The 23,463-nt window shown below is 42.8% G+C and overlaps 1 protein-coding gene across 2 annotated transcripts in view; it reads left to right on the plus strand.

Moving 5' to 3' along the window:
- LOC127913229 (cAMP-dependent protein kinase inhibitor gamma-like) overlaps positions 1 to 23,463 on the plus strand; it is a 41,881-nt gene that overhangs the window by 14,093 nt on the left and 4,325 nt on the right. Inside the window, exon 1 of one of the 2 annotated variants that reach the window (XM_052485040.1) lies at positions 14,995 to 15,157. The exons of the other annotated variant lie outside the window; for it this stretch is intronic. The gene's annotated coding sequence lies outside the window, so the exon portion shown is untranslated. Of the gene's footprint in view, positions 1 to 14,994; positions 15,158 to 23,463 lie in introns of those variants that run through there. 2 annotated transcript variants of the gene reach the window in all.

Raw genomic sequence — 23,463 nt, forward strand, 5'->3', positions numbered from 1 at the left:
CCATACTGTTTTTATACTGTTTTTTTATTTATTTACTTTTCTGCTCTTTTGCACACCGATATCTCTACCTGTACATGACCATCTGATCATTTATCACTCCAGTGTTAATCTGCAAAACTGTATTATTCGACTACCTCCTCATGCCTTTTGCACACATTGTATATAGACTGCCCATTTTTTTTCTACTGTGTTATTGACTTGTTCATTGTTTACTCCATGTGTAACTCTGTGTTGTCTGTTCACACTGCTATGCTTTATCTTGGCCAGGTCGCAGTTGCAAATGAGAACTTGTTCTCAACTAGCCTACCTGGTTAAATAAAGGTGAAATAAAAAATAAATAAAAAATAAAAGTCATCACAATGATAGTCACGACTCTGTGATTGTTTTCAATTAAAATGGTCAAAAATAAACAGCTTCTTAGCAAAGCGCAATTTCTCAAACAAGAATTTTGCTAGGGCTGTCTGGGATTGGTTTGAGTAAAAGAATATAAAAAAAGTGGCTGTTATTGGCAGAGGTTTGGAAATTCTTATTGGTCTATTAACCAATTCACCCGGCAGGCCAAGCTCCATTCCACCAAAACAGGCTGAAATTTCAGGCAGTGTTTTCCAACGGCTCTTATCGCATATCATAATTTTTCACAATTTCACCATAGTATTCCTTCCTCAGTGTGTAAATATATACTTTATAAAACACAGGGAAAAAACATGTTTTGGACTGCACTGGGCCTTTAAGGGGAAGGTAATACAAAAGTTACGTTACTGATTTATAATTTTGAACAGGTAACTAGTAATCGTAACTGATTTAATTTAGTAAGTAATTTACCCAACCCTGAATTAGTGCAGAGCTGGTTTCATTATTTATACCATATTTGGAAACCCCATGTTTGACTCGGTTCCATTAATTCTGTTCCAGCTATTTCAATTAGCCTGTTTTCCTATAGCTCCTCTCAAATCAAATGTATTTATATAGACCTTCGTACATCAGCTGATATCTCAAAGTGCTGTACAGAAACCCAGCCTAAAACCCCAAACAGCAGGCAATGCAGGTGTAGAGGCACGGTGGCTAGGAAAAACTCCCTAGAAAAGCCAAAACCTAGGAAGAAACCTAGAGAGGAACCAGGTTATGTGGGGTGGCCAGTCCTCTTCTGGCTGTGCCGAGTGGAGATTATAACAGAACATGGCCAAGATGTTCAAATGTTCATAAATGACCACCGTGGTCGAATAATAATAAGGCAGAACAGTTGAAACTGGAGCAGCAGCACAGCCAGGTGGACTGGGGACAGCAAGGAGTCATCATGTCAGATAGTCCTAGGGCTCAGGTCCTCCGAGAGAGAAGAAGGAGAGAATTAGAGAACGCACACTTATATTCACACAGGACACCGAATAGGACAGGAGAAGTACTCCAGATATAACAAACTGACCCTAGCCCCCCGACACAAACTACTGCAGCATAAATACTGGAGGCTGAGACAGGAGGGGTCAGGATACACTGTGGCCCCATCTGAGGATACCCCCGGACAGGGCCAAACAGGAAGGATATAACCCCACCCACTTTGCCAAAGCACAGCCCCCACACCACTAGAGGGATATCTTCAACCACCAACTTACCATCCTGAGACAAGGCTGAGTATAGCCCACAAAGATCTCCGCCACGGCACAACCCAAGGGGGGGCGGGGGGGGCGCCAACCCAGACAGGATGACCACATCAGTGAATCAACCCACTCAGGTGACGCACCCCCTCCAGGAACGGCATGAGAGAGCCCCAGTAAGCCAGTGACTCAGCCCCTGTAATAGGGTTAGAGGCAGAGAATCCCAGTGGAAAGAGGGGAACCGGCCAGGCAGAGACGGCAAGGGCGGTTCGTTGCTCCAGAGCCTTTCCGTTCACCTTCCCACTCCTGGGCCAGACTACACTCAATCATATGACCCACTGAAGAGATGAGTCTTCAGTAAAGACTTAAAGGTTGAGACCGAGTTTGCGTCTCTGACATGGGTAGGCAGACCGTTCCATAAAAATGGAGCTCTATAGGAGAAAACCCTGCCTCCAGCTGTTTGCTTAGAAATTCTAGGGACAATTAGGAGGCCTGCGTCTTGTGACCGTAGCGTACGTGTAGGTATGTACGGCAGGACCAAATCAGAGAGATAGGTAGGAGCAAGCCCATGTAATGCTTTGTAGGTTAGCAGTAAAACCTTGAAATCAGCCCTTGCTTTGACAGGAAGCCAGTGTAGAGAGGCTAGCACTGGAGTAATATGATCAAATTGTTTGGTTCTAGTCAGGATTCTAGCAGCCATATTTAGCACTAACTGAAGTTTATTTAGTGCTTTATCCGGGTAGCCCGTAAAGTAGAGCATTGCAGTAGTCTAACCTAGAAGTGACAAAAGCATGGATTAATTTTTCTGCATCATTTTTGCAATGTTACGTAGATGGAAAAAAGCTGTCCTTGAAATGGTCTTGATATGTTCTTCAAAAGAGAGATCAGGGTCCAGAGTAACGCTGAGGTCCTTCAGTTTTATTTGAGACGACTGTACAACCATTAAGATTAATTGTCAGATTCAACAGAAGATCTCTTTGTTTCTTGGTACCTAGAACAAGCATCTCTGTTTTGTCCGAGTTTAAAAGTAGAAAGTTTGCAGCCATCCACTTCCTTATGTCTGAAACACATGCTTCTAGCAAGGGCAATTTTGGGGCTTCACCATGTTTCATTGAAATGTACAGCTGTGTGTCATCCGCATAGCAGTGAAAGTTAACATTATGTTTTCGAATAACATTCCCAAGAGGTAAAATATATAGTGAAAACAATAGTGGTCCTAAAACGGAACCTTGAGGAACACTGAAATTTACAGTTGATTTGTCAGAGGACAAACCATTCACAGAGACAAACTGATATCTTTCCGACAGATAAGATCTAAACCAGGCCATAACTTGTCCGTGTAGACCAATTTGGGTTTCCAATCTCTCCAAAAGAATGTGGTGATCGATGGTATCAAAAGCAGCACTAAGGTCTAGGAGCACGAGGACAGATGCAGAGCCTCGGTCCGATGCCATTAAAATGTCATTTACCACCTTCAAGTGCCGTCTCAGTGCTATGATGGGGTCTAAAACCAGACTGAAGCATTTCGTATACATTGTTTGTCTTCAGGAAGGCAGTGAGTTCCTGCCCAATTAGCCTTCTCTAAAAAATTTGAGAGGAATGGAAGATTCGATATAGGCCGATAGTTTTGTATATTTTCTGGGTCAAGGTTTGGCTTTTTCAAGAGAAGCTTTATTACTGCCACTTTTAGTGAGTTTGGTACACATCCGGTGGATAGAGAGCCGTTTATTATGTTCAACATAGAAGGGCCAAGCACAGGAAGCAGCTCTTTCAGTAGTTTAGTTGGAATAGGGTCCAGTATGCAGCTTGAAGGTTTAGAGGCCATGATTATTTTCATCATTGTGTCAAGAGATATAGTACTAAAACACTTGAGCGTCTCTCTTGATCCTAGGTCCTGGCAGAGTTGTGCAGACTCAGGACAACTGAGCTTTGAAGGAATACGCAGATTTAAAGAAGAGTCCGTAATTTGCTTTCTAATAATCATAATCTTTTCCTCAAAGAAGTTCATGAATTTATCACTGCTAAAGTGAAAGTCATCCTCTCTTGGGGAATGCTGCTTTTTAGTTAGCTTTGCGACAGTATCAAAAAGGAATTTAGGATTGTTCTTATTTTCCTCAATTAAGTTAGAAAAATAGGATGATCGAGCAGCAGTAAGGGCTCTTCGGTACTGCACGGTACTGTCTTTCCAAGCTAGTCGGAAGACTTCCAGTTTGGTGTGGCGCCATTTCCGTTCCAATTTTCTGGAAGCTTGCTTCAGAGTTCGGGTATTTTCTGTGTACCAGGGAGCTAGTTTCTTATGAGAAATGTTTTTAGTTTTTAGGGGTGCAACTGCATCTAGGGTATTGCGCAAGGTTAAATTGAGTTCCTCAGTTAGGTGGTTAACTGTTTTTTGTCCTCTGGCGTCCTTGGGTAGACAGAGGGAATCTGGAAGGACATCAAGGAATCTTTGTGTTGTCTGTGAATTTATAGCACGACTTTTGATGTTCCTTGGTTGGGGTCTGAGCAGATTATTTGTTGCAATTGCAAACGTAATAAAATGGTGGTCCGATAGTCCAGGATTATGAGGAAAAACATTAAGATCCACAACATTTATTCCATGGGACAAAACTAGGTCCAGCGTATGACTGTGACAGTGAGTGGGTCCAGAGACATGTTGGACAAAACCCACTGAGTCGATGATGGCTCCGAAAGCCTTTTGGAGTGGGTCTGTGGACTTTTCCATGTGAATATTAAAGTCACCAAAGATTAGAATATTATCTGCTATGACTACAAGGTCCGATAGGAATTCAGGGAACTCGGTGAGAAACGCTGTATATGGCCCAGGAGGCCTGTAAACAGTAGCTATAAAAAGTGATTGAGTAGGCTGCATAGATTTCATGACTAGAAGCTCAAAACGTCTTTTTTTTTTGTAAATTGAAATTTGCTATCGTAAATGTTAGCAACACCTCCTCCTTTGCGGGATGTACGGGGGATATGGTCACTAGTTTAGCCAGGAGGTGAGGCCTCATTTAACACAGTAAATTCATCAGGCTTAAGCCATGTTTCAGTCAGGCCAATCACATCAAGATTATGATCAGTGATTTAGTTCATTGACTATAATTGCCTTTGAAATAAGGGATCTAACATTAAGTAGCCCTATATTGAGATGTGAGGTATCATGATCTCTTTCAATAATGACAGGAATGGAGGTGGTCTTTATCCTAGTGAGATTGCTAAGGCGAACACCGCCATGTTTAGTTTTGCCCAACCTAGGTCGAGGCACAGACACGGTCTCAATGGTGATAGCTGAGCTGACTACACTGACTGTGCTAGGGGCAGACTCTACTATGCTGGCAGGCTGGCTAACAGCCTGCTGCCTGGCCTGCACCCTATTTCATTGTGGAGCTAGAGGAGTTAGAGCCCTGTCTATGTTGGTAGATAAGATGAGAGCACCCCTCCAGCTAGGATGGAGTCCGTCACTCCTCAGCAGGTCAGGCTTGGAAAGAGGGCCAATTATCTACAAATTCTATCTTTTGGGAGGGGCAGAAAACAGTTTTCAACCAGCGATTGAGTTGTGAGACTCTGCTGTAGAGCTCATCACTCCCCCTAACTGGAAGGGGGCCAGAGACAATTACTCGATGCCGACACATCGTTCTAGTTGATTTACACGCAGAAGCTATGTTGCGCTTGGTGATCTCTGACTGTTTCATCCTAACATCGTTGGTGCCGACGTGGATAACAATATCTCTATACTCTCTACACTCCAGTTTTAGCTTTAGCCAGCACCATCTTCAGATTAGCCTTAACGTCGGTAGCCCTGCCCCCTGGTAAACAGTGTATGATCGCTGGATGATTCGTTTTAAGTCTAATACTGCGGTAATGGAGTTGCCAATGACTAGAGTTTTCAATTTGTCAGAGCTAATGGTGGGAAGCTTCGGCGTCTCAGACCCCGTAACGGGAGGAGTAGAGACCAGAGAAGACTCGGCCTCTGACTCCGACCCGCTGCTTAATGGGGAAAACCGGTTGAAAGTTCGTCGGCTGAATGAGCGACACCGGTTGAGCTTTCCTACAGCATTTCCTTCCAGAAACCGTGAGAAAGTTGTCCGGCTGCGGGGACTGTGCCAGTGGATTTATACTACTAGCTGTACTTACTGGTGGCACAGACACTGTTTCATCCTTTCCTACACTGAAATTACCCTTGCCTAACGATTGCGTCTGAAGCTGGGTTTGCAGCACAGCTATCCCCGCCGTAAGGCGAGTACAGCGACTGCAATTAGAAGGCATCATGTTAATGTTACTACTTAGCTTCGGCTGTTGGAGGTCCTGACGAATCGTGTCCAGATAAAGCTTCCGGAGTGAAAAAGTTTAGGAAAAAAAACAAAAATATAAACGGTAATTAAAAAGTAAAAACCGTAAAGTTGTCAGGTAGCAAAATAGGTTGGCAACAAAACGCACAGCAACTCCTACCAGCCTCTGCAAACCATAATGATTACCCAAGTCTGCTGATTTTTAAAGCTAGTTACTAATGGGGAATGTTGTGCTTTTACTTCAACTATTCTCATTTTCGACTCAGCAAATTGAATCACAGGACCCCTGCATCTACATCCTGGTAGATTCGCGGGAGAGCACAAGGTTTAGGCAATGATGCAGCTGTGTGGGATTGCAGCTTGGCAAGCCAGCGTCAGACATGGAAGTAGACACCTCTACAATAATTCCCAGGGAAAGGAGGAGAAATAGAATTATGCTGTTGGTTGGCTCTATAGAGAAGTATCTGGACTGTAGATCTCTACAGGTACAGTAACTGGCAAAAATAAAGGAAACATTTGAGTAAATGAGGGATTCAAAGTATATTGAAAGCAGGTGCTTCCACACAGGTGTGATTCCTGAGTATAGTTGGCTGCAGCCCAATATGGTGATCGGAGTGTGGGTGTGTCAAGGATTGGGTGTATGGAAAGTGATTTAGCTTATTGGGCAGATTTGTTGCCACTTAAGACCTGCTGCCACCCCCGTGCGTCACGGTTGGGATGGTGTATCTATTTTTATTTCATCATACCAGAGGTCGCAAATGGGTCTTCCAAATGGACAATGACCCCAAGCATACTTCAAAAGTTGTGGCAAAATGGCTTAACCTCTTGCTCCTACCCGACACGCAGGCGTCCCATCTAGACATCTGGAAATGCAAATGCGCTACGCTAACTGCTAATAGCACTCGTTAAAACACAAACGTTCATTAAAATACACATGCAGGGTACTGAATTAAAGCTACACTCGTTGTGAATCCAGGCAACAAGTCAGATTTTTAAAATGCTTTTCGGCGAAAGCATGAGAAGCTATTATCTGATAGCATGTAACACCCCAAAAGACCCGCAGGGGACGTAAACAAAATAAGTAGCATAGTCGGCGCTACACAAAACGCACAAATAAAATATAAAACATTCATTACCTTTGACCATCTTCTTTGTTGGCACTCCTAGATGTCCCATAAGCATCACTATTGGGTCTTTTTTCCGATTAAATCGGTCCATATATAGCCTAGATATCGATCTATGAAGACTGTGTGATCAAGGAAAAAAATAGCGTTTTATAACGTAACGTCATTTTTTTAAATTAAAGTCGATGATAAACTTTCACAAAACACTTCGAAATACTTTTGTAATGCAACTTTAGGTATTAGTAAACGTTAATAAGCGATCAAATTGATCACGAGGCGATGTATATTCTATAGCTGTACGTCTGGAAATAATGTCCGGGTAAATCTCAACCAAAATATCCGGTCGGAGACCGGAAGAACTGCGCTGCCTCGTGTCTGTTTGACCAAGAAACAAATCGTAGGCAAATGACAGGACTGTTGACATCGTGTGGAAGCTGTAGGTATTGCAACCTCGGCCCCATTTAATATGGTTTACGTTTAACAATGGGTTGAAGTGGCGCATGGATATATTTAAAATATAAATAAGGGCCAAAATTCACCCAACTTATTGTGGGAAGCTTGTGGAAGGCTACACAAAACGTTTGACCCAAGTTAAAGAATTTAAAGGCAATGCTACCAAATAGTAATTGAGTGTATGTAAACTTCTGACCCACTGGGAATGTGATGAAAGAAATAAAAGCTGAAATAAATCATTCTCTCTACTATTATTCTGACAGTTTACATTCTTAAAGTAAAGTGATGATCCTAACTGACCTAAAACAGGGAATTTTTACTAGGATTAAATGTCATGAATTGTGAAACTGAGTTTAAATGTATTTGGCTAAGGTGTATGTAAACTTCCGACTTCAACTGTACGTAGCAGGGTGTTTTTAGTCATCTAAAGATGTAAAGGAAAAAACAAGACCCTGTTCCTGATTGCCTTATTTAGCCACAGTTAGGGCTTTTACGGTAACCGTATTACTGCCACACTGAGGTAATTAGGCATCTCCAAGCTCTGATGCTGCTGACGGTCATTAGTATCCTACCAAACATTCTAACTGTGGTACTCAGGACTGTGTTGTCCCTCTAGTCACTCTGACATCAATGTGTCAAATCTAATCAAACACTTAATGGGAGCACATGAGCTCATGTTGTGCAACATTTCTATAGGCTATGCAAAAGCATGAGAACAGAGTGATTGCCTCTTAAAAACGTTCTATAGGCTAGGCCTACTACATTTATTTCTCAACTTTCCTAATATAATGCACATTGCTTCTCTTTACAACAGGAGTATAGCCTACCTGGCTGTCATGAAAATGAACCATGGGAAAAGCGTATTCCATTCGCTATGTAAGTGCGTAGATGACATGTACAGTGGGGCAAAAAGTATTTAGTCAGCCACCAATTGCAAGTTCTCCCACTTAAAAATATGAGGCCTGTAATTTTCATCATAGGTACACTTCAACTATGACAGACAAAATGAGGCTCCTCTGTCCTCCACTCGTTACCTGTATTAATGGCACCTGTTTGAACTTGTTATCAGTATAAAAGACACCTGTCCACAACCTCAAACAGTCACCAGAAACAAAATTGTAGACCTGCACCAGGCTGGGAAGACTGAATCTGCAATAGGTAAGCAGCTTGGTTTGAAGAAATCAACTGTGGGAGCAATTATTAGGAAATGGAAGACATACAAGACCACTGATAATCTCCCTCGATTTGGGGCTCCACGCAAGATCTCACCCCGTGGGGTCAAAATGATCACAAGAACGGTAAAAAAAAAACGGCAAAAATCCCAGAACCACACGGTGAGGGGAGAATGTCATATGGTCAGATGAAACCAAAATATAACTTTTTGGTAAAAACTCGTTGTGTTTGGAGGACAAAGAATGCTGAGTTGCATCCAAACATCATGCTGGAAACATCATGCTTTGGGGCTGTTTTTCTGCAAAGGGACCAGGACGACTGATCCATGTAAAGGAAAGAATGAATGGGGCCATGTATTGTGAGATTTTGAGTGAAAACCTCCTTCCATCAGCAAGGGCTGACATTGAAATGTAAAAATTATGATAATTAGGAGTAAGAGCTGTTTTTAAAAAAAAAAATTATTTCACCTTTATTTAACCAGGTAGGCTAGTTGAAACAAGTTCTCATTTGCAACTGCGACCTGGCCAAGATAAAGCATAGCAGTGTGAACAGACAACACAGAGTTACACATGGAGTAAACAATTAGCAAGTCAATAACACAGTAGAAAAAAATGGGTAGTCTATATACAATGTGTGCAAAAGGCGAATAAGAGTTAGGCGAATAATACAATTTTGCAGATTAACACTGGAGTGACAAATGATCAGATGGGCATGTACAGGTAGAGATATTGGTGTGCAAAAGAGCAGAAAAGTAAATAAATAAAAACAGTATAAAAACAGTATGGGAATGAGGTAGGTGAAAAAGGGTGAGCTATTTACCAATAAACTATGTACAGCTGCAGCGATTTAGCTGCTCGGATAGCTGATGTTTGAAGTTGGTGAGGGAGATAAAAGTCTCCAACTTCAGCGACTTTGCAATCCCAGTCACAGGCAGCAGAGTACTGGAATGGGGCCAAATGAGGTGTTGGCTTTAGGGATGATCAGTGAGATACACCTGCTGGAGCGCGTGCTACGGATGGGTGTTGCCATCGTGACCAGTGAACTGAGATAAGGCGGAGCTTTACCTAGCATGGACTTGTAAATGACCTGGAGCCAGTGGGTCTGGCGACGAATATGTTTGAGAATACCACCTGAAATTTCAGGCTGTTCTGGTGGGAGGGAATGTTGGCATGCCTGGTGACATCCCCGGGTGGTAAATATGTTAATAGGCCAATAAGAAAGAGTTCCAAACCTTTTTGACTTTTTTTTTATTAGTAAGGTACTTAATAGTTACCCAGAAATAATTTCATCTTGAGATAAAAAACGGCTGCATTGGACCTTTTTATAATAAAAAAAAAAAATAGAGGAGCAGAAATAGACTTGATATTGACGAGGTCCTGTCACCATAACCACCATGACCCTTGTCTCCCTCTCTCCCCACGGTAGTGAACAGATATGAAGAGACCAGCATGGACCCTGCTCAGACAAAGCATTATCTCCATGATAAACCCATATTCATCTGCTTGACATATACCTATAACTTAGCCTTTTACTTTAAGTATACAAAAGAGGATATTAGTAAATGTTTTGAGTATACATGTCATACTGAACATTAATCTTGAACATTTTCAACATGGTTAGGTAGGCCTTATAACATTCCATTGTGCTGATCAGTGTTTGTTTAGACGGCTAAGAAAGATATATATATATATATATGCCATTTAGCAGACGCTTTTATCCAAAGTGACTTACAGTCATGTGTGCATACATTCTACGTATGGGTGGTCCCGGGAATCGAACCCACTACCCTGGCGTTACAAGCGCCATGCTCTACCAACTGAGCTACAGAAGGACATCTTAAATAAATAAATAAAAACAGCACATTGTACCTTCCGTCACAGTTGTTTTAGAAACATTAATATCTGGAGCAGTGGTGTAAAGTACTAAAAGTAAAAATCATTTCAAGTACTACTTAGGTAGTTTTTTTTGCAGTATCTGTACTTTTATATGTTAGTCAAATTTTACTTCTACATTCCTAAAGAAAATAATGTACTTTTTACTCTATACATTTTCCATAACATAATAACATAACATAATAATTTACAAACGAAGCATGAGTTATACGTATATTTCAGCAATTACATTTACTTTTGATACTTAAGTATATTCAAAACCAAATAATTTTAGACTTAAGTAGTATTTTACTGGGCGACTTGTACTAGTGTCATTTTCTATTAAGTTTATCTTTACTTTTACTCAAATATGACAATTGGGTATTTTTTCCACTACTGCGCCCCAGTGCATTCCTGGTTGCGTCCGAAATGGCACCCTATTTCGGATCTAGTGCACTACTTTTAACCAGCGCCCTATGTGTATAAGCAATAGAGTGCCATTTCAGATGCCCCTGTATCTCACCTTATGGGTGTCTTGGCTCATTAGCCTTGTTTTCCTCTAAACTCATTCTGCACCAGGAGAGAGAAGAACGTCTGGGTTTCATGGATTACTTTCCCACAGTCTCTGGAAAATAACATACCATTTTTATCCTGATTCAACTTTGTCACAATAGTAAAACAAGTATGATTTAGCAGCATGGGAAAAGGGCAAAATCCAAAATGTGTGTGTTTTATGAAGATGAGTGCTTTGGACTGTTTACAGCAGCAGTTGTCTTCTAAAGCTGTTAACTTGTTAGGGACGTGGTCCCGTGGTGGGAACATCAATCAGCGGAAATGTTCAAGAGCGCCACCTATAGAGGTTGATAAAACTCAAACATTCATTAAAATGGACATACAATGTACTGAATTAAAGCTACACTCGTTGTGAATCTATCCACCAAGTCAGATTTGTAAAATGCTTTTCGGCGAAAGCATGAGAAGCTATTATCTGATACCATGCACCCTCAAAATACTGCAACGTCACCTAACACGACAGATTTTGCGTTAGCCGGCGCAAACCAAAACGCAGAAATAAAATATAAAACATTCATTACCTTTGACGAGCTTCTTTCTTGGCACTCCTAGATGTCCCATAAACATCATTTAGGGTCTTTTGTCGATTAAATCGGTCCATATATAGCCTAGATATCGATCTAAGAATACTGTGTGAACAACGGAAAAAATAGCTTTTTCTAATGTAACGTCATTTTTTAAAATTAAAAAAGTCGCCGATAAACTTTCACAAAACACTTCGAAATACTTTTGTAATGCAACTTTAGGTATTAGTACACGTTAATAAGCGATAAATAAGCGATAAAATTCATCAGATGAGTCTCGAAAAAATGTCTTGGAGAGAGCTCGACCAAAACATCCGGTCGGAGACCGGAGGGAATCGGTTCCCTTGAATCGGTTAGACCAAGAATCAAAGCTGAATCAAATGACAAGACTCTAGACAACGTGTGGAAGCTGTAGGCACTGCAACCTCGGCCTAATTTAATTCGGTTCACTTTGAACAATTCCTTGAAGTCGCGCATGGATATTTATTTCCATTTTCAGTGATCAGATTTTCATGCACTTTTCGATGAAACGCACGTTCTGTTATAGTCACAGCCGTGATTTAACCAGTTTTAGAAACGTCTGAGTGTTTTCTATCCACACATACTAATCATATGCATATACTATATTCCTGGCATGAATAGCAGGGCGCTGAAATGTTGCGCGATTTTTAACAAAAAGCTGCGAAAAGCTGCTTAAATTCTCGACTTCCCTAACAGGATTTATCACCCGCTGCTGATGCCACCTCAGCTGTGATGTGTGCAGTCCTACACACACACTGGGGAATCCCCTTACTGTTGAGGCTGGGTTGGGCATGTTTCTACAGTACATTCATTGTCATGTGTCTGGCTGCAGGGTGGGGTCATCTACACACATCTCTAATGCATTCTGGACAAGAGAGTAGAAGGAATGATTCATTTTAGTTCATTTACAGCGCTACTTCCGCCCATGGACTCCATCTGCTGCTTTGCCCTCCTGTGTGTGTGTGTGTGTGTGTGTGTGTGTGTGTGTGTGTGTGTGTGTGTGTGTGTGTGTGTGTGTGTGTGTGTGTGTGTGTGTGTGTGTGTGTGTGTGTGTGTGTGTGTGTGTGTGTGTGTGTGTGTGTGTGAGATGCTTTGCCTTAGTGTGAAGCCACTATACTCTATTGTGGCCATGTGGTGTGGTTCCATTGAAGACACCGTGGACCATACATTGTCATTTAAACCTGGTCCACAGAGAGTTGATATTGACCCAGCTTTAGGCAGTCTGTAAGACACTGAACTATGCCAAGAAGAGAACAGACAGCCTACTGTACAGGATGTATTCTACCTGTATTGTGACATGATTTATTCTTGTTTATGATAACTTTGCCATCTGGTTTTGGGCGTCAAGTAGGGTTCTGCTTTGCCTTGACGAACCTGTGAAGCAAGATAAATATTGAACTGTCTGTTCTTTCCACATTACGTTTCAGGTAAAAAAGAAAATGAACGTTGTGCTCCTTTCAATAAATAAAAAGATCCTTAGCCTACTATGGTTTTAGAATATTTTAAAACAACATGAGTGATGTCAGGGCTGAACTTGAAGTGTTACAGTAGCCTAGATTATGTAGGTTTTTATTCAGTGGGCCTGGGAGCAGCAAGTTATTCAGTGAAGCAGTGAGTTATTCAGGGAGCAGTAAGTTACTTGAATAGGCACCTTGAGAACATGTGGAAGTTATGAAGGACTTTTTGAGATGTGGTGAGTTGTCATGTGAGGGACGATGGGTGAAGCCTCTGATGTCATCCTCCAACCGAAGGTCCTAAAGCAGAAGGGTTGTGTTCAGTAGGATCATTTCCAACGGAACTTGTCAATGATGGGTGCAAAATGTTCTTGCTACAGCGTGCGCTACTAAACACTTTCATTGATGCTCCATTACTGCTCTGCTCACGCCACCACTCACTTCCAACACACAATGATTCAAATGATCGTTCAAGAAATGCAAATTAAATATCGAGTTGTTTTTGACAGTTGTGAAGTGTTGGCTCTTCTTCCTGTCAAGATTATCCTGCATCTAAGGCTTGTTTTGATTTAACAGTAACTTTTTAAAGTAGCTTTACACATCAAGCTAGCTCGATTATCTATTGTTTTATTCCTCAGTTTATTGTCACTTTTACGCTAATAGTTGCTTTTGTTTTATGCAGGCTTTGGTCATACCTTTACCTATCCTTGAGCTGTTAGAAAGATACAACAACTGGATGGGATTAGTGATGGGGAACAACACTCAGACACACTTTCTTTTATATGTATCTGCCTTTCAACATGTTTCTACAGCATCAAGAGGTGGAAAACGGATTGTATCAAATAGTGTATTATCCCTTACTGATGGTCTGTACTCTGTAGCTATGGGAACAATTTGGCTGAGATTTACATACTGAGCAATGAGGGCAGCTGCAGTTGTCACTAGGGCTTTTCAGCACTTTACATGTTTAAATAAAACTTGGCAAAGATGTCAGAGCCTCAGCCTCCCTCTCCTTCAGTCAGTCAGGGGAATTCCTTACTTGACAAATGCAAACTGCTGGAAGTTCTCTCTCCAGGCTAGCTTTCTGTCTCACACCAGGCTAGCTTTCTGTCTCACAACTTGTACTACTCACTATCAGGGGAAATTAAGTCTTCACACCTAGGTCCAGCGGCCTCGTATGAATATTAAAGTCCATCAAATTTTATTTGTCACGTGCCGAATACAACTGGTGTCGACCTTACAGTGAAATGCTTACTTACAAGCCCTTAATCAACATTGCAGTTTTTTTTTTATATTCTGTTTAGTGTTCATTCTATTACCGATTTGGTAACAGAATGAAGCGTTTTAATCACTTAAATCATAAATCAAATTGTTATCAGTAAAAACACTAATTGATAGGTCTGCCTGGTTACTTCTGTGAACTTTGATTATCCTTTGTCTTTAGGAAATTATTTTAGAATATGTGGGTTTTTGGTAACCGAATGACAAGACACTAGGCAATATTTCTTAAACTCTTTAAAAAAATTCCAAGACCCCTTTTCCATCTGTTTGACCAGAAATCAAAGCCTTTGCTTATTCCACATTTTTGGGATGGAAAATGGTTGAAAAATGTATGTGCATTAATTTCTCAAAAATATACTCTAGACTTAGCATCCATGAACTTGCTCATGGGGAGTTTTACATGGAAAGGCCCATATACTGAGCTGGTGTCACATACTCACCACCAGTATTCAATAGACAAGGTTTTATTTATGTATGAAAGAAACGGAAGAACCGTGTAGGACAACACTACTAATCTGGCTGTCTGGAGGAAATACAACTCCCCAGTGTTGTGGAGTGGGCTGGTAGTCAATGCAGGCAGCAGCTGCTAAAGGCATGAGAACGGACAGCACCCAGACACTCCCAGTGATTCATTGACACTTGGTTAGAAGAGGGAAGGAGTGGAGGGAGGCACTGTGCCATGGCTGAGACACACTTGGCTTTCTTTCCCAGAGAGAGCCTCAATGGATGGCTGCCTGCTTTACACAGTCTTCTGGGTTCTGTAAATCTGGAGTTTGTGTAGCTACACTCTTCACTGCTGATTATTTTGGTAAGCTGGAGAACTACCATATTTCTTTCTGAACATTCTGACTTGAATGTGCCATATGGTTTGATATTTTTTTTTAGAAAGGCTGTTTGGCTGGACAGGAATGTTAGGACAGTTGAGTGTCCCATTTCTACTCCGCTGGTTGCTCATCGTTTCCTGTCTTATTTTGCATCCCTATTTCAGAAAATACATTTTATTCTGCTATTAAAATTATCCTTCCAAAATGGGCTGCTGTTTTGATCATTCTTATTGTCTCACTAACATGGTTAGCCTATAATAATGACATCTTAATGCCTTTTACTATAGCTTAAATATATCGAACAGATCCCCAAAGCAACCAGGCAGGAGATAATCTTGCGTGACTATTCTTGTTACTAAGAGAGACAGTTGGATTCAGTCATGTGTAGCCTAGCTTTCCCCTCTGTCAATAAATGCAGTGAAATTAGTTGACAGTTTCCAAATTGGGCAGGATACAGCCTTAATGGGTTTAGAAGACAGTGAGGCGGGGTTTCTTTGTGCAGGTTATTACAGATAATGTGAGCTTATTACACAGTGATTTAAAAGACTGGTGGAATTGGACCAGCCTCTCTCCCTAATGGATCAGTGAAAGCACTGCTGAGTCATATTCATTCTATTCACGGGCTGATCACAGGCTTTTGTTGATGATGATGTTGGTGTGTGTGTTGCGGTCCTATTACATTATTTTCTATAAACTCAGCAAAAAAAGACAGGACCTTTCACTGTCAACTGCTTTTATTTTCAGCAAACTTGTGTAGATATTTGTATGAACATAACAAGATTCAACAACTGAGACATAAACTGAACAAGTTCCATAGACATGTGACTAACAGAAATGGAAGAATGTGTCCCTGAACAAAGGGGGGGTCAATATCAAAAGTAACTGGTGTGGCCACCAGCTGCATTAAGTACTGCAGTGCATCTCCTCCTCATGAACTGCACCAGATTTGCCAGTTCTTGCTGTGAGATGTTACTCCACTCTTCCACCAAGGCACCTGCAAGTTTCCGGACATTTCTGGGGGGAATGGCCCTCGCCCTCCGATCCAACAGGTCCCAGACGTGCTCAATGGGAATGAGATCCGGGCTCTTCACTGGCCATGGCAGAACACTGACATTCCTGTCTTGCAGGAAATCACGCACAGAACGAGCAGTATGGCTGGTGGCCTTGTCATGCTGGAGGGTCATGTCAGGATGAGCCTGCAGGAAGGGTACCACATGAGGGAGGAGAATGTCTTCCCAATAATTGCTTGCAATGACAACAAGCTCAGTCCGATGATGCTGTGACACACCGCCCCAGAACATGACGGACCCTCCACCTTCAAATCAATCCTGCTCCAGAGTACAGGCCTCGGTGTAACGCTCATTCCTTTGACGATAAACACAAATCTGACCTTCACCCCTGGTGAGACAAAACCGTGACTCGTCAGTGAAGAGCACTTTTTGCCAGCCCTGTCTGGTCCAGCAACGGTGGGTTTGTGCCCATAGGCGACGTTGTTGTCGGTGATGTCTGGTGAGGATCTGCCTTACAACAGGCTTACAAGCCCTAAGTCCAACCTCTCTCAGCCTATTGCTGGCAGTCTGAACACCGATGGAAGGATTGTGCGTTCCTGGTGTAACTCTGGCAGTTGTTTTTGCCTTCCTGTACCTGTCCCGCAGGTGTGATGTTCGGATGTACCAATCTTGTGCACGTGGTCTGCCACTGCGAGGACGATCAGCTGTCCGTCTCCCTGTAGCGCCGTCTTAGGCGTCTCACAGTTCGGACATTGCAATTTATTGCCCTGGCCACATCTGCAGTCCTCATGCCTCCTTGCAGCATGTCTAAGGCAAGTTCACGCAGATGAGCAGGGACCCTGGGTGTTTTTCAGTCAGTAGAAAGGCCACCTTTTAGTGTTTTTTAAGTTTTCATAACTGTGACCTTAATTGCCGACAGTCTGTAAGCTGTTAGTGTATTAACGACCGTTCCACAGGTGCATGCTCATTAATTGTTTATGGTTCATTGAACAAACATGGGAAACAGTGTTTAAACCCTTTACAATGAAGATCTGTGAAGTTAATTCGTAAAAATCCAAATATCTTTGAAAAACAGGGTCCTGAAAAAGGGCTATTTTCTTTTTTTGCAGAGTTTAGATGTTTTGTCACATACACCTTATAAGTGCAGTGAAATATGTGGTTTTACAGGCTCAGCCATAGTTGTACAGCACCCCTGGAGCAAATTAGGGTTAAGTGCCTTGCTCATGGGGCACATAGGGGGGGAAAATTACCTTGTCGGTTCGGCTGTTCGAAACTTCAGCCTTTCAGTTACTGGCCCAACGCTCTAACCACTAGGCTACCGATGTTCATATACTGTAAACAAATCCCTTTATCCAATCTGTGAGCCCCCTCCCACACTATCACACTTTACAATAGTGATATATTCTTTATGGAGCCAATGAAAGCCCACCCTCTTTCTGAGAATCACCGCTTGTCCTATGAATCTCTGAACATTGTAAATGCACATTAGTGTCACTTATTGTAGTGTAGTGATTTCCTGTAGAGGATTAAGGAGGAGTTTGTCTGGGCTAAAAGCACACCTGTGACATTACTTTGGTAGTGTTTAGAAGCTGCAGCTGGGTCCAGTTTCCTCTCCTGCTCTGCCCTTTTCAGGACCTTTCAGGAGCCTCCTTTATGAAGCGGTCTGTTGGCTAATATATTGAGTTACCATTGACTTTTAAACTGTAACTTATGGGTAAACAAACTTCAACCATAGACCATAGGCAAGTGGTGAACTGAGGGTAAACCTGGTTGCAGTTAGGGCTGAGTGATACGGCCTAAAAGTCATATCTAAAAGTCATATTTGTTTTTTTCCCCCTCTAAATAAGCTTTGTTGTACAATTGTAAAGGTCAAATACACTGCCCACGTGCTTGTGCAAGTAGCCAACTAATATTTATATTTCAAGTTGTGCCAACTTGGATCTTTGTATAATTTCACAAGCTCTGAATTCAACTAACAAGTCATAACAGTTGAGTTATGAACACAACATTCTGTCCGTCTCAACTGTTTGAAAAGCATGCTAGCCTATCCACTTTGTTCAGATGTTGAAAACAAGTGGCATACCTTTTTTGTCAGAATGGCAACGAGTTGCCATTTCCTTAGTTGTTTTATGCTTACTGCACATTTATAAAACAGATTAAACAGCTAGTGTAAAAATCTTTTTGACAAAATGTTGCTAGCTCATTAATTTTCCAGAATGCGAGAGGTTTCACTCTCGCAAAAAGTTGTCCTTGATAAGCGCAATGCAGTTATTTTGAACCTAACACGGAACCCAAACCGGCTGCGCCCGTGCGCCATCGTGCATAAATATATTTTGCCCCCCCACACCAAACGCGATCACGACACGCAGGTTAAAATATCAAAACAAACTCTGAACCAATGACATTGATTTGGGGACAGGTCGAAAGTCATTAAACATGTATGGCTAGTTAGCTTGCACTTGCTAGCTAACGTTAATTTGTATTTATTTAGCTAGCTTGCTGTTGCTAGCTAATTTGTTCTGGGATATAAACATTGAGTTGTTATTTTACCTGAAATGCACAAGGACCTCTACTCCGACAAAAAACGGCCAACCGAATCGTTTCTAGTCATCTCTCCTCCTTCCAGGCTTTTTCATTGTTTAACTTGTATGGTGATCGCATCTAAACTTTCATTGTATTACCACAACTACTGGCAAAACAATTCGTCTTTCAATCACCCACGTGGGTATAACCAATGAGGAGATGGCCCATGGGTACTTGCTTCTATAAACCAATGAAGAGATGGGAGAGGCAGGACTTTCAGCGCAATCTGCGTCAGAAATAGGAATGAGTTCTATTTTAGCCCTTGGTGTCTCAGACGCTCTTTGGCGCGTGCGAGCAGTGTGGGTACAATAATTGAATAACATAAATTTAGAAATCCAACTTGCGACGTGTCTGGTCAGCATGTAAGCTTGTCGCCAGTTTTCATGCCTTTGGAACAACGATTCCTATTGTTAGGCTGGAGACATGAGCATCTCATCATTATACACACATCTCTGGTGTTAATGGGAAGTTGCATAGCATGGAAGGAGCGAACGAGATGAGACCAAAAAGACAAACGCTCATAAAAACAAAAAGTACAAAAACTTGATTCTGTGATACAGGCATTTGGGATATCGTTCAAAAACATACATTCGAACTAATCAAATTTAATTAAATATGTCGCCCAGCCTTAAGCAGTTCGTGCCATACATTATAATAACACTTGTATGTAGATGGACACCACACACACACAACACACACACACACACACACACACACACACACACACACACACACACACACACACACACACACACACACACACACACCATAGTTTCAATAAGATGCTGCAGCGTTCCTCCACAGTGGAGTTAGTCTTTAGTATAGAGCACACCATAGTTATTGTGTGTGCGTTCCTGTGTATGAGTGTGTGTGTTTGAGAGAGAGAGAGCATGGCTGAAAATCAACATGTCTGGGCAAGACCTCAGACCACAGAATGGTAATTTAAGGTCCCATACACTGTCGCTAGGCAGACTATAACAACCAACCATCATTCAAGAAACAGAGCTGCATTAGCAAGTTTGTAATGTTGGTCTAAAGAACATTAAAACAGGATTTCTGTCTGCAGAGAAAATAGAGGAGTGGATGTTTCTCTCTTTTTCTAATGTAAAGCTGTACATTAGCTTAATGGCATACAGTGGTGCTATAAGGGCAATTCCACTCGAGTGACATTTCCCGGTGTGCTGTCCTCTCCTGGAGGGGAGAACGGACCTAGCCCCTCAGACCACGGCCATTTTACTGGTACACCTAATTGACTTGAATGGGAATGGCCATTCTAGTAATTCTATGGGACTATCTGCACATTCCTGCTCATTGCTCATTCTAAAGCAGCCTTGGTTTGGCACAGCTGCCCTGCTTTACTCTGACCCTGGGTACTTCTCATTTGGCACGGTAGATAATATTCTGTACAGAGGAAGCCATTCCTCTGAGTGATACTGAAGGAATGTGATGTGAGTGAAAGTATTTGGGAAACACCCAACCCTGGGTTATTGTGTAAATGCATGGGAGAGAAGGCCTAGCTTTGGCTGCCAACTTTCTTTCTCCATTCTTTGTGGTTCAGGGCTTTGTCCAAGTGGCTTATCTGTGGGGACATGTGACCTTTATGTAGCACAAAGCACTTCGCTACACCTGCAATAACATCTGCTAAGTATGTTTACTGTATGTGACCAATACAATTTGATTAGGTTATGCTCCTAGTTGATGTTCAGATGTTTAATCAAGTCTTTGTAATGCTGTTGGCCATGCCATGTTGAGGCTTTGGGGCCAGCTATGCCTGATTCTTAATGACGGTTGGAGGGGGAGGAAAGTGTTTGATTGTTGGAGTAGGATATGTGTACTTGTCCAGCTGCCTATAATTGTCTGACAGATTCGTAGCCTGGCATACAAATGATTTTGCTACGTGTCACTGTTTCAAACAATAGTTGAGTGCCGTGTTTGGCCTGGTTTAAACTGCTACCAGATTGTCTTCCTCATCTCTTTTCCAGAGGAAGGGCCCTACTTCTAAAAGGAACAGATTGTCTCTTATTTTTGGAGCAGATTTTTTTCCTCCACCCACCTGTTCTCCTGAAACCACGAGCTAGCTGTATAGTATTGTAGTCCCTGGCAAGATCCATGACCCAATTTACTGTGGGCTGAGAAGAGGAAGACTGAGCAGGGAGGAATGAGTAGCTAATGTGAGAAGAGGAAGACCCAGCAGGGAGGAATGAGTAGCTAATGTAAGCTGAGAAGAGGAAGACCGAGCAGGGAGGAATGAGTAGCTAATATAAGCTGAGAAGAGTAAGACCGAGCAGGGAGGAATGAGTAGCTAATGTAAGCTGAGAAGAGGAAGACCCAGCAGGGAGGAATGAGTAGCTAATGTAAGCTGAGAAGAGGAAGACCGAGCAGGGAGGAATGAGTAGCTAATGTCTGCTGAGAAGAGGAAGACCGAGCAGGGAGGAATGAGTAGCTAATGTCTGCTGAGAAGAGGAAGACCCAGCAGGGAGGAATGAGTAGCTAATGTCTGCTGAGAAGAGGAAGACCCAGCAGGGAGGAATGAGTAGCTAATGTCTGCTGAGAAGAGTAAGACCGAGCAGGGAGGAATGAGTAGCTGATGTCTGCAGAGAAGAGGAAGACCCAGCAGGGAGGAATGAGTAGCTAATGTCTGCTGAGAAGAGGAAGACCGAGCAGGGAGGAATGAGTAGCTAATGTCTGCTAAGAAGAGGAAGACCCAGCAGGGAGGAATGAGTAGCTAATGTAAGCTGAGAAGAGGAAGACCGAGCAGGGAGGAATGAGTAGCTAATATAAGCTGAGAAGAGGAAGACCCAGCAGGGAGGAATGAGTAGCTAATGTAAGCTGAGAAGAGGAAGACCGAGCAGGGAGGAATGAGTAGCTAATGTCTGCTGAGAAGAGGAAGACCGAGCAGGGAGGAATGAGTAGCTAATGTCTGCTGAGAAGAGGAAGACCCAGCAGGGAGGAATGAGTAGCTAATGTCTGCTGAGAAGAGGAAGACCCAGCAGGGAGGAATGAGTAGCTAATGTAAGCTGAGAAGAGGAAGACCCAGCAGGGAGGAATGAGTAGCTAATGTAAGCTGAGAAGAGGAAGACCGAGCAGGGAGGAATGAGTAGCTAATGTCTGCTGAGAAGAGGAAGACCGAGCAGGGAGGAATGAGTAGCTAATGTCTGCTGAGAAGAGGAAGACCCAGCAGGGAGGAATGAGTAGCTAATGTCTGCTGAGAAGAGGAAGACCCAGCAGGGAGGAATGAGTAGCTAATGTCTGCTGAGAAGAGGAAGACCCAGCAGGGAGGAATGAGTAGCTAATGTAAGCTGAGAAGAGGAAGACCCAGCAGGGAGGAATGAGTAGCTAATGTAAGCTGAGAAGAGGAAGACCGAGCAGGGAGGAATGAGTAGCTGATGTCTGCTGAGAAGAGGAAGACCCAGCAGGGAGGAATGAGTAGCTGATGTCTGCTGAGAAGAGGAAGACCCAGCAGGGAGGAATGAGTAGCTGATGTCTGCTGAGAAGAGGAAGACCCAGCAGGGAGGAATGAGTAGCTAATGTCTGCTGAGAAGAGGAAGACCCAGCAGGGAGGAATTAGTAGCTAATGTCTGCTGAGAAGAGGAAGACCGAGCAGGGAGGAATGAGTAGCTAATGTCTGCTGAGAAGAGGAAGACCGAGCAGGGAGGAATGAGTAGGTAATGTCTGCTGACAAGAGGAAGACCGAGCAGGGAGGAATGAGTAGCTAATGTCTGCTGAGAAGAGGAAGACAGAGCAGGGAGGAATAAATAGCTAATGTCTGCTGAGAAGAGGAAGACCGAGCAGGGAGGAATGAGTAGCTAATGTCTGCTGAGAAGAGGAAGACCCAGCAGGGAGGAATGAGTAGCTAATGTAAGCTGAGAAGAGGAAGACCGAGCAGGGAGGAATGAGTAGCTAATGTCTGCTGAGAAGAGGAAGACCGAGCAGGGAGGAATGAGTAGCTAATGTCTGCTGAGAAGAGGAAGACCGAGCAGGGAGGAATGAGTAGCTAATGTAAGCTGAGAAGAGGAAGACCCAGCAGGGAGGAATGAGTAGCTAATGTAAGCTGAGAAGAGGAAGACCGAGCAGGGAGGAATGAGTAGCTGATGTCTGCTGAGAAGAGGAAGACCCAGCAGGGAGGAATGAGTAGCTGATGTAAGCTGAGAAGAGGAAGACCGAGCAGGGAGGAATGAGTAGCTAATGTAAGCTGAGAAGAGGAAGACCCAGCAGGGAGGAATGAGTAGCTAATGTAAGCTGAGAAGAGGAAGACCGAGCAGGGAGAAATGAGTAGCTAATGTCTGCTGAGAAGAGGAAGACCGAGCAGGGAGGAATGAGTAGCTAATGTCTGCTGAGAAGAGGAAGACCGAGCAGGGAGGAATGAGTAGCTAATGTAAGCTGAGAAGAGGAAGACCGAGCAGGGAGGAATGAGTAGCTGATGTCTGCTGAGAAGAGGAAGACCAAGCAGGGAGGAATGAGTAGCTAATGTAAGCTGAGAAGAGGAAGACCGAGCAGGGAGGAATGAGTAGCTGATGTAAGCTGAGAAGAGGAAGACCGAGCAGGGAGGAATGAGTAGCTGATGTCTGCTGAGAAGAGGAAGACCAAGCAGGGAGGAATGAGTAGCTAATGTAAGCTGAGAAGAGGAAGACCGAGCAGGGAGGAATGAGTAGCTGATGTCTGCTGAGAAGAGGAAGACCAAGCAGGGAGGAATGAGT

The sequence above is a fragment of the Oncorhynchus keta genome, chromosome 28 (genome assembly GCF_023373465.1).
Source record: "Oncorhynchus keta strain PuntledgeMale-10-30-2019 chromosome 28, Oket_V2, whole genome shotgun sequence".
Taxonomy (NCBI): Eukaryota; Metazoa; Chordata; class Actinopteri; order Salmoniformes; family Salmonidae; genus Oncorhynchus; species Oncorhynchus keta.